Genomic DNA, 15671 nt, shown 5'->3' on the forward strand with positions numbered 1-15671 from the left:
CTAATAATGAGCAACTGATGCCGGTGACAGCGACCATTCCCTCTCCATATTACTCGTACATCTGAAGATGTCTTAGTTCGCCAGAAACGTGACATTAAAACAAAATATAAAATTGTAAACAAGACCACAGTCTTTGCTGACGATGTACAGCTGCCTTTCCGAAAAGAGGTGTTATATTAAAATGTAGCAGTTATTTCCGCTCACTATTTGCTCCGTAGTGTAGGCAGATTCGTAGTCATTTAATGACAAATAAACCTACACTTACATTTTTACATCGTACTACGCTCTTGCCTTGTAGAGCTAAGGTATCCCACAAAGCGACATTGCCGCGTTCTTCCCTTCTCTTCCTACACTTTTGGGGGGAGTGTTTCCTGGATCCAAGCCGTCGCAAATGTAAAGAAGTATGCAATTTAGCGTAGAGCATTTGAGATATGTGTGTACCTCAAGTAGGCCAATTCAGTATCAGTTTATTGAATGATACGCCGGTGTATGTGGGTTTTGTGCATTATACACTGTTGTGTGGATATGGGAGTGCGTTGCTTTTTGTTTCTGGCATCAACAGTGGTCCTAGTTTGACATGCGACAACGTGAGGCGAGTGTCGCGCAGTAGTATGCATGAGAGTATGTGGCGGTGCGGACGCTTGTTATTGAGTAGTATGGTTTGTATTCCGTGGCAACGGCCTTGCCGCAGTGGCTACACCGGTTCCCGTGAGATCACCGAAGTTAAGCGCTGTCGGGCGTGGTCGGCACTTGGATGGGTGACCAACCAGGCCGCCATGCGCTGTTGCCATTTTTCGGGGTGCACTCAGCCTCGTGAGGCCAATTGAGGACTACTCGACCGAACAGTAGCGGCTTCGGTCAAGAATACCATCATAACGACCGGGAGAGCGGTGTGCTGACCCCACGCCCCTCCTATCCCCATCCTCCACTGAGGATGACACGGCGGTCAGATGGTCCCAGTAGGCCACTCGTGGCCTGAAGACGGAGTGCTTTATGGTTTGTATTACGTAGGGCTTCCTGTCTCGTAGTGAGATACGGTCATTAAAGGAAGTTAATAATTGTCTTGTTGGATGTGTTGTGGAGCCGATAAATTAAACGTAGCCTTTGTTCCATTTTAACGACTAGTGTGTCACCCTGCGATCGTAACAGACCTTTTCTGAGTCTGTGGGTATATAATCCTACCAATAAAGTTTTTGAGCACGCTCTCTACACAGCCCGCACGTCAGAACCAAAATAAAACACAGCGAGAGGATAGTAAGGGAAAACTTTACAAGCAACTGCGTACAACTACAAATCGGTGAATAAGAAATGTCACCCTGCTGCGGCTTTGCATGCGCTTGGTGAACGCTTGCACAACAAGACCATAACGCAACAAGAGCGGTGCGTTGTCAGAATAGAGTACATGTTCCGCGTGTCCAGCAGACACAGACCTGCTGCGGTACGTATAACACCTGCTTCACCGTGTACGAGTGAAACGGCGTGGCGACTGGAAACGTACTCCGAAGCTGAAGTACGCGGGATCCTTGTGGGTAAAACATCTAAATTTCACACAGATTCACAGCGAAATTCTGGTGATATACAGTGAATGTCATGTCGACCCGTAGTGAAATTATGTAAATAATTTGACCAAGGCCACACACGTATAGATGTTGCTCATTCGACATACAATCCGGATCTTCCACCATGGAATTTCCTTCTTTACGGAAAACTGGAAGAACATCTGCGGGGAAAGACATTTTCCGACAGCCAGGACGTTCAAAAAGCAGTTTTCGAAAGGTTCTGTCATCAAGGAGCGGATTTCTACGAGTATCGTCGAGAAATTGGACGATTGTAAGAATTTTCGGCCGATGTTTACAGAGACTTGGTGGCTATGTTGAAAAAAGCAAGATGCCTGCCATGATAACGTGTAATTTACTTTTCGAAGTCTCCTCCTAACTGTGTTTCATTCATGCAGCTATCACTCGCTCAGTTAACATGATTGTAAGTAAAACGACAATCGACACCTTTGTGTAAGTACTAAACGAGCATTTTAATTTAATACGAAATCAGCTGGGAATCACATCTGTGCAAACCTTCAGTTTTCAAACAAGAGCAAAATGCATTTTTTTATTCCGTCACCAGATAAGCTCAGATTTCGTTCACAGTCAGAATGAGAGTAGGTTGGTAGGTAATGATGTAAGATTTTTTAAAGAAGTGTATTTTGAAACTTTTAGTCGATCGGGCAAACAAAAGGCTCACCCTGCTGTCCAGACACAGTACCCACCTGGTTCCGAAGCTGGCAAGTGTCAGTGCATTTTTTAAGCCGAAGAAAGCCCCATGGCACTTTCTCGCAGTCTGAAAATAGTGTTGCAGAGCGTACATCTTGCCTACAGTAATGTTCAATAATGGGAGTGAATTCTGAGAATCTTTTCCACCATTAATCTCAAAATTAGAACCAATCAGTGTTAACAGTACACACTGAAGAGCCAAAGAAAATTGCACACCTGACTAATATAGTGTAAGCCACCACGAGCACACAGAAGTGCCGCAACACGACGTGGCATAGACTCAACTATGTCTGAACTAGTGCTGGAGGGAATTAGCACCATGACTCCTGCATGACTGTCCTTAGATCCGTAAGAGTACGAGGGGTTGGAGATCTCTTCTGAACAGCACATTGCAAGGCATCCCAAATATGCACAATAAAGAAGTGTGTTCCTGGAGCCACTCTGTAGCAATTCTGGACCTGTGGGGTGTCGCATTGTCCCGCTGGAATTGCCCAAGTCCGTCGGAATGCACAATGGACATGAATGGATGCAGGTGATCAGGCAGGATGCTTACGTTCGTGTCATCTGTCAGAGATGTATCTAAACGTATCAAGGGTCCCATATCACTCCAAATGCACACGCCCCACACCATTACAGAGCCTCCACCACCTTAAAAAGTCTGCTGCTGAAATGCAGGGACCATGGATTCATGAAGTTGTCTCCATATCCGTACACGTTCATCCGCTCGATACAATTTGAAACGAGACTCGTCTGACCAGGAAACACATTTTCAGTGATCAACAGTCCAATGTCGGAGCTGAAGGGCCCAGGTGAGGCGTAAAGCTTTGTATCGTGCAGTCATCAAGGATACAGGAATGGGCCTTCGGCTTTGAAAGCCCATATCGATGATGTTTTGTTGAATGATTCCCACGTTGACACTTTTTGGTGGCCCAGAATTTAAATCTGCAGCAACTGGCGGAAGGATTGCTCTTCTGTTACGTTGAATGATTCTCTTGTCGTCTTTGGTCTCTTTCTTGGAGGATCTTTTTCAGGCAGCAGAAATTTCAAAGATTTGATGTTTTACTCATTCCTGATATTCACGGTAGAGTCGTGAAATGGTCGTAAGGGAGAATCCCCTCTTCATCGCTACCTCGGAGATGCTGTGTCCCATCGCTCGTGCGCCGACTATAATACCACGTTCAAACTCACTTAAATCTTCATAACCTGCCATTACAGCAGCAATAACCGTTCCAGCAACTGCACCAGACGCTTGTTGTCTTATATACACATTGCCGACAGCAGTGCCGTATTCTGCCTGTTTGCATACCTCAGTATTGCCTGCGCCAGTTTCTTTCGTGCTTCAGAGTAGATGCGTTACTACGCTTGATTTTTTCAGTACAAAAGGTAGGTACCGGAATTTGATACAGTTGACAGAGTCACAGTTTCTCTGTTTGAAAAAGCTGATTATTTTACATCTTACATTTGTATGCTCTAATAAGTGTAGGTACACATGCCCATTGCACGCTGCAGTGCTACAAGTTCTACGGTGCTACAAGCAACACGTTTTTCATACAAAGTCAGATATTTGTCGCAAATATTCAGTTTCACGTAAATTCCTTTTCTTTCGTTATGCCCATTTTATCGTTGTACTAATAAACGTTTCAAATGGTTCAAATGGCTCTGAGCACTATGGGACTCAACTGCTGTGGTCATTAGTCCGTTTCATGCCTAGGTATGTTTCATACATTCTGCTGTTAGGTCGTGTTACTAGTTCTACACATTTTATATGAATGGGCGCTCTTCAGTTCAGGGCACATTCCTGACGTACATTTGTAGGTAATCCGCTCTTCATACCACGCATCAGTTGTGCTGTTGCTTACAAAGGGCGCAATCGCGAAGTCTTCTGCAAAGAACTTGGCACAAGTATGCCCAATCACTTTGTTCCCATTCTAAAAATTTTCTTGCTCTTTCTTTATTAATTTGTCCCTATTAACAAGAACTGGTTTTATTTAGATTTTCCAGTATTATTATCAGACACTACGATATGACAAATATTGTGAGTTGTTTCTCTGCCTCCATATTGAGCCAATATACTTGTCAGTACAACAACCATTTTATTCCATCTGATGGTGAAAACGTTCTGGGTAGATAAGCGTTCAATTTTTATTAGTTAACTAAGGATGTAGGAGGGCGAATGATGGTCTTGCAGCGATATGAATTAAAATGTCCTCTAATTTCCTACCTATGAATAAATTTCCGTGTGCTTTGTGTAAAATATGTTATGGGATCCATTTCTCGTGATATTTCTCGCAAGCATTGTATTCGAATGTCCGTTGCGAAGCCACATTTTGTTAAAGCTGTTATCCTTGGATATCTGTCCCTAGATATCAAACATAACATAATGTATATGACGCAATGAGAACTGTAAGGGCTCAAAACACAGAAGCAAAGGTTTGAGAAAAATAGATAATTGTGAAAATTAAATTTGAAATTTTCATGCAAGTTACCTGTCTCCTAGATTTGACTTGTTTTTTAATCAAGTCTCAACGTCCTATACTTCCTATAAGAAATTCATGCGCCCTTTTTATATTATGAAATTTTAGTTGACATTTATAATTACTATTATTCATTTTAAATCATGAAATTTTCACATGTAGGGTAGTGGCAATAGTGTCTTTTTGACTATTGTGTAATTTGCAATTTATATGAAACTAGAATCAGTACACAAAAACGGATACTAACTGCACTAATCACATTGTTGCAACCTATCCCAACACTTCATGGTCCTCATGACAATCGCTTTCATAAAGCACTTTCTCTAGCTTGAGGTTCAGATAAAACTGTCTGTTCAATTTAAGCATAAAATCTAGTAGTTTTGTTAAGTATTTTTCTTTCAAATTTGATATTTGCGTTTCACATATTTGGGCACTAGATCTTGCAAGACATCTACAAACTGTGGGGAAATGACAAACTGTAGTCTCCCTCGATGTGAGCTGAAGAAAATTGTGGCCTCTCTCAACTGCAATGAAGACTATGAGGGTCGTTCAGTAAGTAATGGCCCACATTTTTTTCTCAGACCGTATTTATTGTTAAGAGTCAGAATTTGGTGGCAATATACATCAACATGTCTCGTCGATGTCCTACTTTTCTGCTCTGTCTCCATCAGGTTCTATGGCCTACACCAACGTCGCGGAAGAGCATTTATCCCCTGCTGGTAAAAACTCTTGTCCTGTAGGCATAGTCATGTTTTCACTCCATGACTGACACTTTCGTTATCTTCAAACTATGTTCCCCCTAGAGAATCTTTAAGTGGCCCGAATAGATGGAAGTCCGAGGGTGCCAGGTCTGGACTGTAGGGTGGGTGAGGCAATGATGCCCAGCCCAGTTTGGGTTCTCAGACTTGTGTGCGGGAGTAAATTGTCGTGTTGGAACAAGATTTCTGCTGGATTCTTGTCCAGTCGAACACGTCGGAAACGGTTCTTGAGTATTCAGAGTCTTCACATATGCCTCTGAATTGATTGTTGGCCCTCTTCGCATCACATCCACGAGAATGACGCTATCACAGTCCCAGAAGACTGCCACCATGACTTTTCCAGCAGAGGGGTTTGTCTTGACTTTCTCCTTTTGTGGTGAATGAGGATGATGCCTCTGCATGGACTGCCTTTTTGTTTCCGGTGCAAAGTGGTGCGCCCAGCTTTCGTCCAACGTAACAATCCGTGACGGAAAAGCCTCTACGTCGGTCTCAAAACGCTCCAACAGATGAAATGCCATTTCTTTGAATTTTGTGGCCCGCTGTGAACATTCGTGGAACCCATCGTGAGCACCTCTTTCAATATCCGATTCTCGATCACTGCAGACGCACTTCCAATGCTGATCGACAACTGTAGAGCCAATTGCCGAGTTGTGATGCGCCGGTCGGCACGAATAATGGCATCCGCACGATTCAGCATGTCTGGAGAAATAGCTGTGGGAGGACGCCCCGAGCGTGGCTCATCATGGAGCTCTGCTTCTGTATTTTCTGTGGCTCTTTCTTTACCCATCCCATCGGTAACCCTATTAACTACATGCATCGCCATACACTGCACTCAAATGTTTATGGATGTTCGCCACGGTTTCTTTTTCTGCACACAAGAATTCAATAACAACACGCTGCTTGTAACGAGAGTCGTATGTAGTCGCCATTCTGACGTTGTACTGTGCCTCTACCATCTGCCAGAACTGTTCGAAACTTCACCGGCGCAAAGAATAAATATCAAATATGAAGCACCAACAAAGACGTTTGTCTATGTATATTAATGGTTTTTTATGTGGGGCATTACTTATTGAACGACCCTCTGCCAGAACTGTTCGAAACTTCACCGGCGCACAGAACAAATATCAAATATGAAGCACTAACAAAGACGATTTTCTATGTATATTAATGGTTTTTTATGTAGGGCATTACTTATTAAACGTCCTCTGGTACGTTACTTTAAACATCAGTTCATGGCAGCAAATTAAAAAGGTCATCTTTGTTAAACTTCCGAAACACACACTGTTGCCAAAAACATTCACTTTGAGTTTGGTGGTGACGTCGGTAACACTCTTAAGGTTTCTGAAATCCTCAGTGTCCATTTTACGGATTGGATTGCTATAACCACGGAACGTGATTTTATTGTGGGGTATTCATTCAATAGCTTCCAGCTTTTATGGAGGAATGGGCGTCAATGTAACCGTTAAGCGTTCCTATAGCAATGAAAATTTGTGCTTTGACTCTTAAGGTATTGAATATAAGAGAATTCAGTGAGACAGCTTTCCGCAAATGCTCATATATAGAGTGTAGGGTACAGTACTCGTAAACCTGGTACACCATAAAATGAATCGATGCCAGAAGCATACATTGTAGAGCCTCAAAATCGACGACACTGTGGTTGAGGCCCTTATTCTGAACGCCTCATTTATAAAATACTGAAAAGTTAAATATAATACAATCATATAATTTTGTTCGATGACACAGAAGCCGCGCTGCCATGCTGTGACCATTCCGATAGAGATTCTCTCACAGATTCTCGAGGGCAGACCGGTAAACTCATCCTGGTGCCTTTCGAACCACTCACGTACAGTACACTGCGAGCTGTGTGACGCGTTGCAGTGTCCTGCTGGTAGATGACATCGTACCGAGGAAAAACAAACTGCAAGCAGGGGTGGACAAGGTGCCCAAGGACAACGCATTTATCATTGGGTACCATGTCAATCCCTTGTGTTGATTCGTTGTGCCATTCAGAACGACGAGGTAATCCTGGAAATACAATGAACCATTCCCCAGACCATAATTCTATCTCCTCCAGCCTGGACTCTTCCGACGATTGTCGCAGAGTGTCTGTCTGATAGAGCGTAGAACGTCATGGATCTAAAAGGGCCCCTGCCGCCACTCAGTTGACGTCCAATAGCGGCACTGACGTGGAAACTCCAGCCATCGTCGCCGATGAATAGCAGTCAGCAAGGATGCATAAACCAGGTACCTGGAGCGGAGGCACATTTGCAGCAACGTTCGCTGAATAGTCGTTGAGGAGACACTATTGGTAGCCCCTTGGTTCATTTGGGCGGTCAGCTGGGCCACAGTTGCTTGTTTATTAGCCTGTACATATCTCCGCAGCCGTCGCTCACCCCTGTCATCTGTGTCTCGTGGAGCACCACAGTTGCTTCGGCGCCGGTTTTGGATGGTGCCAGTTTTCCATGCAAGGTATACTTTAACCACGGTGGCACGCTAACAGTTCACACACTTAGCCGTCTCGGAAATTCTTTCACTCTTGATCGAAAGCCAAAGTCCATGCCCTTTAATACGTCAAATAAATCGCTCCATTTCCACATTGTGACAACAACTGCTGCTTTTCGTGTTCCCCGACACGATTTTTATACCCTCCACTGGTAGTGCTGCCACCTGTCATCTGTGAGTGATTAATGACATTGGCTTCGAAAACAGGCGGTGGTCACGCTAATGTGATTGGACGAAGTACATCCTCATTCTTTCTTGCACTCGACCATACCTCTATAATCATTCACAGATTCGGGTTTTGTAACGCCTGAAATTAAAGCTTCGGAAATCATCCTCTATAAAGATGGTTACTTAGGGCACCGCACAAACAGGGGATCTGACACTGCAGGGTTCAAGGGTGCACAGTGAAGCTTTTAAACTTCTTTATTAAATATTTTACTTAAACTGCTGAGTGAAATCGAATGCAAGTGAACCTACTTTCTCTTTACTTTTCCTTATCATGTCAACACTGACGCACAATATTCTAGCGCAACGCAATCTGCCTGCGAAAAAAGGATAACCTGACTTCAAATAATTAATTCAAAAGCGTGGCCCTGAGTAAAAAGAAATCTTAACAATAATTTATACCTTTCATTAAGCACTTACCTCACAATAATCTTCATTGCGCGAACTACTGCAATACAGCGAGCGTCAATACTGCCAGCTAAATAAAAGATTATACCTACTAAAGCCACTAACTACTAATAGGCATATGGTTAGAAAAGGAAATATTTTGTAGCAAACCAAACAATGTATTTTTTACCTTAATAATGTGACATCCAGGTCAGACACAAACATAAATCGTCATTGACATCTAGTACAAAGGTATATAATCATGAATAATATTCAATCTCCAAGTCGAGTATGTACAGATCGTTAGCCTACGCTAACACTTCAGACCTCTACCCTCCGTCAATGCTAACTTCTCACATCTAACTTCCAACACTGCTGGCCGCTCACCTCCAACTGCCCAACAGTACTTCCATCACTGCTGGCGATTAACTTCCAACAACGACTCCAACCAGCCACAGAGTCCCTTACAAAGAAATCGCAGACAGATATCCAATGCAAAGCGCTACACAGCGCTGCCAACACAGAAGAAGCCCACTTACAGCTCTATATTGCAAAGTGCTGAGCAGCACTGACGTCATTAGACACTGAACCACATATCAGTCCCTTTGCACTTGACGAGAGAGAGAAATACATTACCGAATAATCATTGGAAAATAAACCACTCTTCGTAACTGGAAGCTAGAGTTATTTTGCTTGAGGCTTTTCAGACGGTTTATAAGTTTTCTTAGAAAGTATAATTCGTGAGGCCTCGTAGAACACACAGCATGAAGTAGAACACGACTTTCTGCTGCCGTGAAGTCGCAGCATCCCCCACCGATGCGGGGCCCAGAGGCGGCACTCGTCGGAGGCCCGCGGCGCGGCTTTTTATACGCGGGCCGAGGCCGGCCTGCTGAATATTTGAGGCACCGCCGCCGCCAGCAACACGCCGCTCCCCCAGGGCCCACGTGCAGCCAGCAAGTGGCTGCCCAGCCGCCGCTGCTGGCGCCACTGCCCGCTCCAATTACACACTCTTCCGGGCGGTCTACCCTACTGCGCCTGCGACACTCACAACTGTTCAGCGGTATGACCTAATAGGCTTTCACAAGCTCTTCTCTCACGTCATTAAATTTGTTCATTCATTTCACATCCCTTAAAAACCTCCCGGAACATTCTTATCTAACGTGTACTGAACGATGCTTTTAATTTTTGTCTATTTGTTATCACGTCATCGTCCTCATCAATAAATATTTAATGTTGACTCTTCAGATATACATTCTGCATCACTGAAACGCTTGATAAGTAAGAATATTTCCTTACCATTCTTAATACCAGTAGCCATTAATGCTATCATAGCCTTACGACCATTGATGCCTTCCTCTACAGTTCAGGTACGCTAGGGTAGCGGAGAACGTGTTGTTTGCACAAATCGATGTTTTTAGGACAGAGAAATCCCTCCGCAGGCTCGATTAGATACATTCTCATTTCAGACAAGGAAGAATGCAATCCTAATTATTAATTAAAGAGAGCGGCATTAGTCGCGGCAGATCGGAGAAAGAAAGTGTTAATACAGTATCAGGTAACTGTGAGAATGTCTGTGTAAAGGTCTCAGAACTAGTCTCGCTTATAAACGAAATCAGTACCAACATAGTTAAAATAGTTCAAATGCACTGAGCACTATCGGACTTAACATCTGAGGTCATCAGTCCCCTAGAACTTGGAACGACGTAAACCTAACTAACCTAAGGACATCACCCACATCCATGCCCGAGGCAGGATTCGAACCTGCGTGCGTAGCAGTCGCGTGGTTCCGGACTGAAGTTTCTAGAACCGATCGGCCACAGCGACCAGTGCCCACAAGGCACTAGCGGTAGAAAGATAAATATGTCCACGTTGTTGTTGTTGTTGTTGTCTTCAGTCCTGAGACTGGTTTGATGCAGCTCTCCATGCTACTCTATCCTGTGCAAGCTTCTTCATCTCCCAGTACTAACTGCAACCTACATCCTTCTGAATCTGCTTAGTGTATTCATCTCTTGGTCACCCTCTACGATTTTTACCCTCCACGCTGCCCTCCAATGCTAAAGTTGTGATCGCTTGATGCCTCAGAACATGTCCTACTAACCGGTCCCTTCTTCTTGTCAAGTTATGCCACAAACTTCTCTTCTCCCCAATTCAATTCAGTACCTCCTCATTAGTTATGTGATCTACCCATCTAATCTTCAGCATTCTTCTGTAGCACCACATTTCGAAGGCTTCTCTTCTCATCTTGTCCAAACTATTTATCGTCCATGTTTCACTTCCATACATGGCTATACTCCATACAAATACTTTCAGAAACGACTTCCTGACACAAATCTATACTCGATGTTAACAAATTTCTCTTCTTCGGAAACGCTTTCCTTGCCATTGCCAGTCTACATTTTATATCCTCTCTACTTCGACCATCATCAGTTATTTTGCTACCCAAGTAGCAAAACTCCTTTACTACTTTAAGTGTCTCATTTCCTAATCTAATTCCCTCAGCATCACCCGACTTAATTCGACTACATTCCATTATCCTCGTTTTGCTTTTGTTGATGTTCATCTTATATCCTCCTTTCAAGACACTGTCCATTCCGTTCAACTGTTCTTCCAAGTCCTTTGCTGTCTCTGACAGAATTACGATGTCATCGACGAACCTCAACGTTTTTATTTCTTCTCAATGGACTTCAATACCTACTCGGAATTTTTCTTTTGTTTCCTTTACTGTTTGCTCAATATATAGACTGAATAACATCGGGGATAGGTTACAACCCTGCCTCACTCCCTTCCCAACCACTGCTTCCCTTTCATAACCCTCGACTCTTATAACTGCCATCTGGTTTCTGTACAAATTGTAAATAGCCTTTCGCTCCCTGTATTTTACCCCTGCCACGTTTAGAATTTGAAAGAGAGTATTCCAGTCAACATTGTCAAACGCTTTCTGTAAGTCCACAAATGCTAGAAATGTAGGGTTTGCCTTTCCTTAATGTATTTTCTAAGATAAGTCGTGGGGTCAGTATTGCCTCACGTGTTCCAACATTTCTGCGGAATCCAAACAGATCTTCGCCGAGGTCAGCTTCTACCAGTTCTTCCATTCGTCTGTAAAGAATTCGCGTTAGTATTTTGCAGCTGTGACTTATTAAACTGATAGTTCGGTAATTTTCACATATGTCAACACCTGCTTTTTTTGGGATTGGAATTATTATATTCTTCTTGAAGTTTGAGGGTATTTCGCCTGTCTTATACATCTTGCTCACCAGATGGTAGAGTTTTGTCAGGACTGGCTCTCCCAAGGCCGTCAGGAGTTCCAATGGAATGTTGTCTACTCCCGGGGCCTTGTTTCGACTCAGGTCTTTCAGTGCTCTGTCAAACTCTTCACGCAGTATCGTATCTCCTATTTCATCTTCATCTACATCCTACAGACCGTCTATATACTCCTTCCACCTTTCTGCTTTCCCTTCTTTGCTTAGAACTGGGTTTCCATCTGAGCTCCTGATATTCATACGAGTGGCTCTCTTTTCTGCAAAGGTCTCTTTAATTCTCTTGTAGGCAGTATCTATCCTACCCCTAGTGAGATAAGCCTCTACATCCTTACATTTGTCCTCTAACCATCCCTGCTTAGCCATTTTGCACTTCCTGCCAATCTCATTTTGAGACGTTTGTATTCCCTTTTGCCTGCTTCATTTACTGCGTTTTTATATTTTCTCCTTTCATCAATTAAATTCAATATTTCTTCTGTTACCCAAGGATTTCCACTAGCCCTCGTCTTTGTATCTATTTGATCCTCTGCTGCTTTCACTATTTCATCCCTCAAAGCTACCCATTCTTCTTCTACTGTATTTCTTTTCCTCATTCCTGTCAATTGTTCCCTTATGCTCTCCCTGAAACTCTGTACAACTTCTGGTTTAGTCAGTTAATCCAGGTCCCATCTCCTTAAAGTCCCACCTTTTTGCAGTTTCTTCAGTTTTAATCTACAGTTCATAACCAATAGATTGTGGTCAGAGTCCGTATCTGCCCCTGGAAATGTCTTACAATTTAAAACCTGGTTCCTAAATCTCTGTCTTACCATTATATAATCTATCTGATACCTTTTAGTATCTCCATGTATCTCCATGTATACAACCTTCTTTCATGATTCTTGAACCAAGTGTTAGCTATGATTAAGTTATGCTCTGTGCAAAATTCTACCAGGCGGCTTCCTCCTTCATTTATTAGCCCCAATCCATATTCACCTACTGTGTTTCCTTCTCTCCCTTTTCCTACTCTCGAATTCCAGTCACCCATTACTATTAAATTTTCGTCTCCCTTCAGTACCTGAATAATTTCTTTTATCGTATCATACATTTCATCAATTTCTTCGTCATCTGCAGAACTAGTTGGCATATAAACTTGTACTACTGTAGTAGGCGTTGGCTTTGTGTCTATCGTGGCCACAATAATGCGTTCACTATGCTGTTTGTAGTAGCTTACCCGTGCTCCTACTTTTTTATCCATTATTAAACCTACTCCTGCATTACCCCTATTTGATTTTGTATTTATAACCCTGTATTCACCTGACCAAAAGTCTTGTTCCTCCTGCCACCGAACTTCACTAATTCCCACTATATCTGACTTCAACCTATCCATTTCCCTTTTTAAATTTTCTAACCTACCTGCCCGATTAAGGGATCTGACATTCCACACTCCGATCCGTAAAACGCCAGTTTTCTTTCTACTGATAACGACGTCCTCCTGAGTAGTCCCAGCACGTAGATCCGAATGGGGGACTATTTTACCTCCGGAATATTTTACCCAAGAGGACGCCATCATCATTTAACCATGCAGTAAAGCTGCATGCCATCGGGAAAAATTACGGCTGTAGTTTCCCCTTGCTTTCAGCCGTTCGCAGTACCAGCACAGCAAGGCCGTTTTGGTTAGTGTTGCAAGGCCAGATCAGTCAATCATCCAGACTGTTGCCCCTGTAACTACTGAAAAGGCTGCTGCCCCTCTTCAGGAACCACACGTTTGTCTGGCCTCTCAACAGATACCCCTCCGTTGTGGTTTCACCTACGGTACGGCCATCTGTATCGCTGAGGCACGCAAGCCTCCCCACCAACGGCAAGGTCCATAGTTCATGGGGGTAGAATATGTCCATAGTAGTGAAATTCTAAATTACGACTGGAATGTATGGGGCACAGATAGAATGAACGCTTGCGTGGAGGTGATTTTGTAACCGTAAGAGATTCGAAAATGTCACGCGAGGTGGTTCTCCGAAAGTAAAATTATTTGGAGGAAAATAAATGTTAAGCGTAAATAAAAAGTGGTCTTCGGATGATTATATAGAGCCCTTGCCTCAGAAGTGGTAGTGGCGGAACATTTCAGTGGAGGTTTTCAGAAGATTTAGTATAAATTTACTGGTGTTGTTCACATCTACATCTACGTGGTTATCTTGTAATTCACAGTCAAGTGCCGGCCAGAAGTTTCCTCGCCCCACCTTCATGTTAAAATACTATCTGAAAATTTCAACATACCAGACTGAGAGCTCCACGTGATTAAAGTGGGTAGAAGGGACAGAGAAGCAGGAGGAATTGTTCTAAATTCCTTATCACTAAATAATCTTCAGCTGCTAATCTGAGAACCAACTTGTGAGGGCAACATCAAGTATTACATCTCCTGGTCAGAAACAATTCCGAACTTTTCGAGTCAGCTAGCGTATAGCAAGAAATTAATGGTAATAATGCCCTTACAGCATCACTGAATGCAGCTGTAAATAGGAATTTAAAGAAATGAAAGAAGATATTTCTGCCTAGTAAGAGCGACAGGAAACAGATTTTAGGTTACTGGAGTGGTCAAGATGAAAAATTCATCTCTGGGAACGTTGGGCGTCAATTGACAAAGTTCAAGAATATTGTACAAAATGTCCTAGACAGGCACGCACCGAGTAAAGTTTTGAGTCACAGAAAAGACACGCCGCGGTTCGTTAGCGGTGTAAAGGTTTGGCTTCGTCCAACTTTGCAGTGAAGCCTTCTTTCATTTCGTAATAGCTTCCTCTCTAACAAACAAAAACTGAAGGGAACCAAAATCAGCGTAAGGAGAGTCATGCATGAAGAGTTTTATCCGATAACTTGACAGAAAATTCTAAGAAATTTTCGTATTACGTTAAATCAGTAACCAGATCAAGGTCATCTCCAGACTCTCTGTGGTTGTAACGATATGGAAACGTAGGACGGTAGAGAAGCAGAAATACTAGACGCCTCTCTGTAAAGCAGTTTCACTGAGGAAGCGCGTATCGTGGTTCCTCCTTTTAATCGTTGCACGAACGTCAAAATGACAGATATCGAACTAAGTGACCACGGGATAGAAAAGCAACTGAAATAGTTCAACACAGGAAAGCTTACTGGATGTAATAGGATACCAATACGATTCTACAAAGAGTGGCAATAGTGTAACGTCACTAGAGAAGCGAAGCGTTCCTAATGACTGGAGAAAAGCGCAGGTCACTCACATTTTCAAGACATGTCGTTGGAAAGACGCACATAAATGTAGGCCAATGACTCTGATGTCGGTCTGTTGTAGGATTTTGGAACATCGTTTATGACTGCGTTATGCCATTTCAGCGATAGATACCGGTATACGGGTTGATTCCGTATTCCTTGACTTCCGGTGTGAGTTCGATACAGTTCCCCACTGCCACCTGCGAACAAAACAGCAACGTAAGGATATCAGACCAGATGTGCGATTGAACTGAAGAGTTTGTAGCAAAAAGAACACAGCACTTCATTCTCTCGGTTGTGGTGAAACTTAACCAGTGCGTACCAGACGAAATATTTATACCCTACCCTCAAGTTTGTAGAACACCACCATCTCCAGCCGTCTACTTTTGAAACTCAACGCATCAGCAATCCACAGCCTGCAGTGTTCGATATGTGATGTAAGGTACCGGTCTTAAGAAACGCCGGCCGTTGGTGACCGAGCGGTTCTAGACGCTTCAGTCTAGAACCGCGCGACCGCTACGGTCGCAGGTTCGAATCCTGCCTCGGGCATGGATGTGTGTGATGTCCTTAGGTTAGTTAGGTTTAAGT

At 43.3% G+C, this 15671-nt stretch overlaps 1 pseudogene; it reads left to right on the plus strand.

The window, feature by feature from the left end:
- Positions 1–672: 672 nt before the first annotated feature.
- On the plus strand, positions 673–790 carry LOC124597738 (annotated as a pseudogene).
- The last annotated feature ends 14881 nt before the right edge of the window (positions 791–15671 follow it).

The sequence above is a fragment of the Schistocerca americana genome, chromosome 2 (assembly GCF_021461395.2).
Source record: "Schistocerca americana isolate TAMUIC-IGC-003095 chromosome 2, iqSchAmer2.1, whole genome shotgun sequence".
NCBI classification, from domain to species: Eukaryota; Metazoa; Arthropoda; class Insecta; order Orthoptera; family Acrididae; genus Schistocerca; species Schistocerca americana.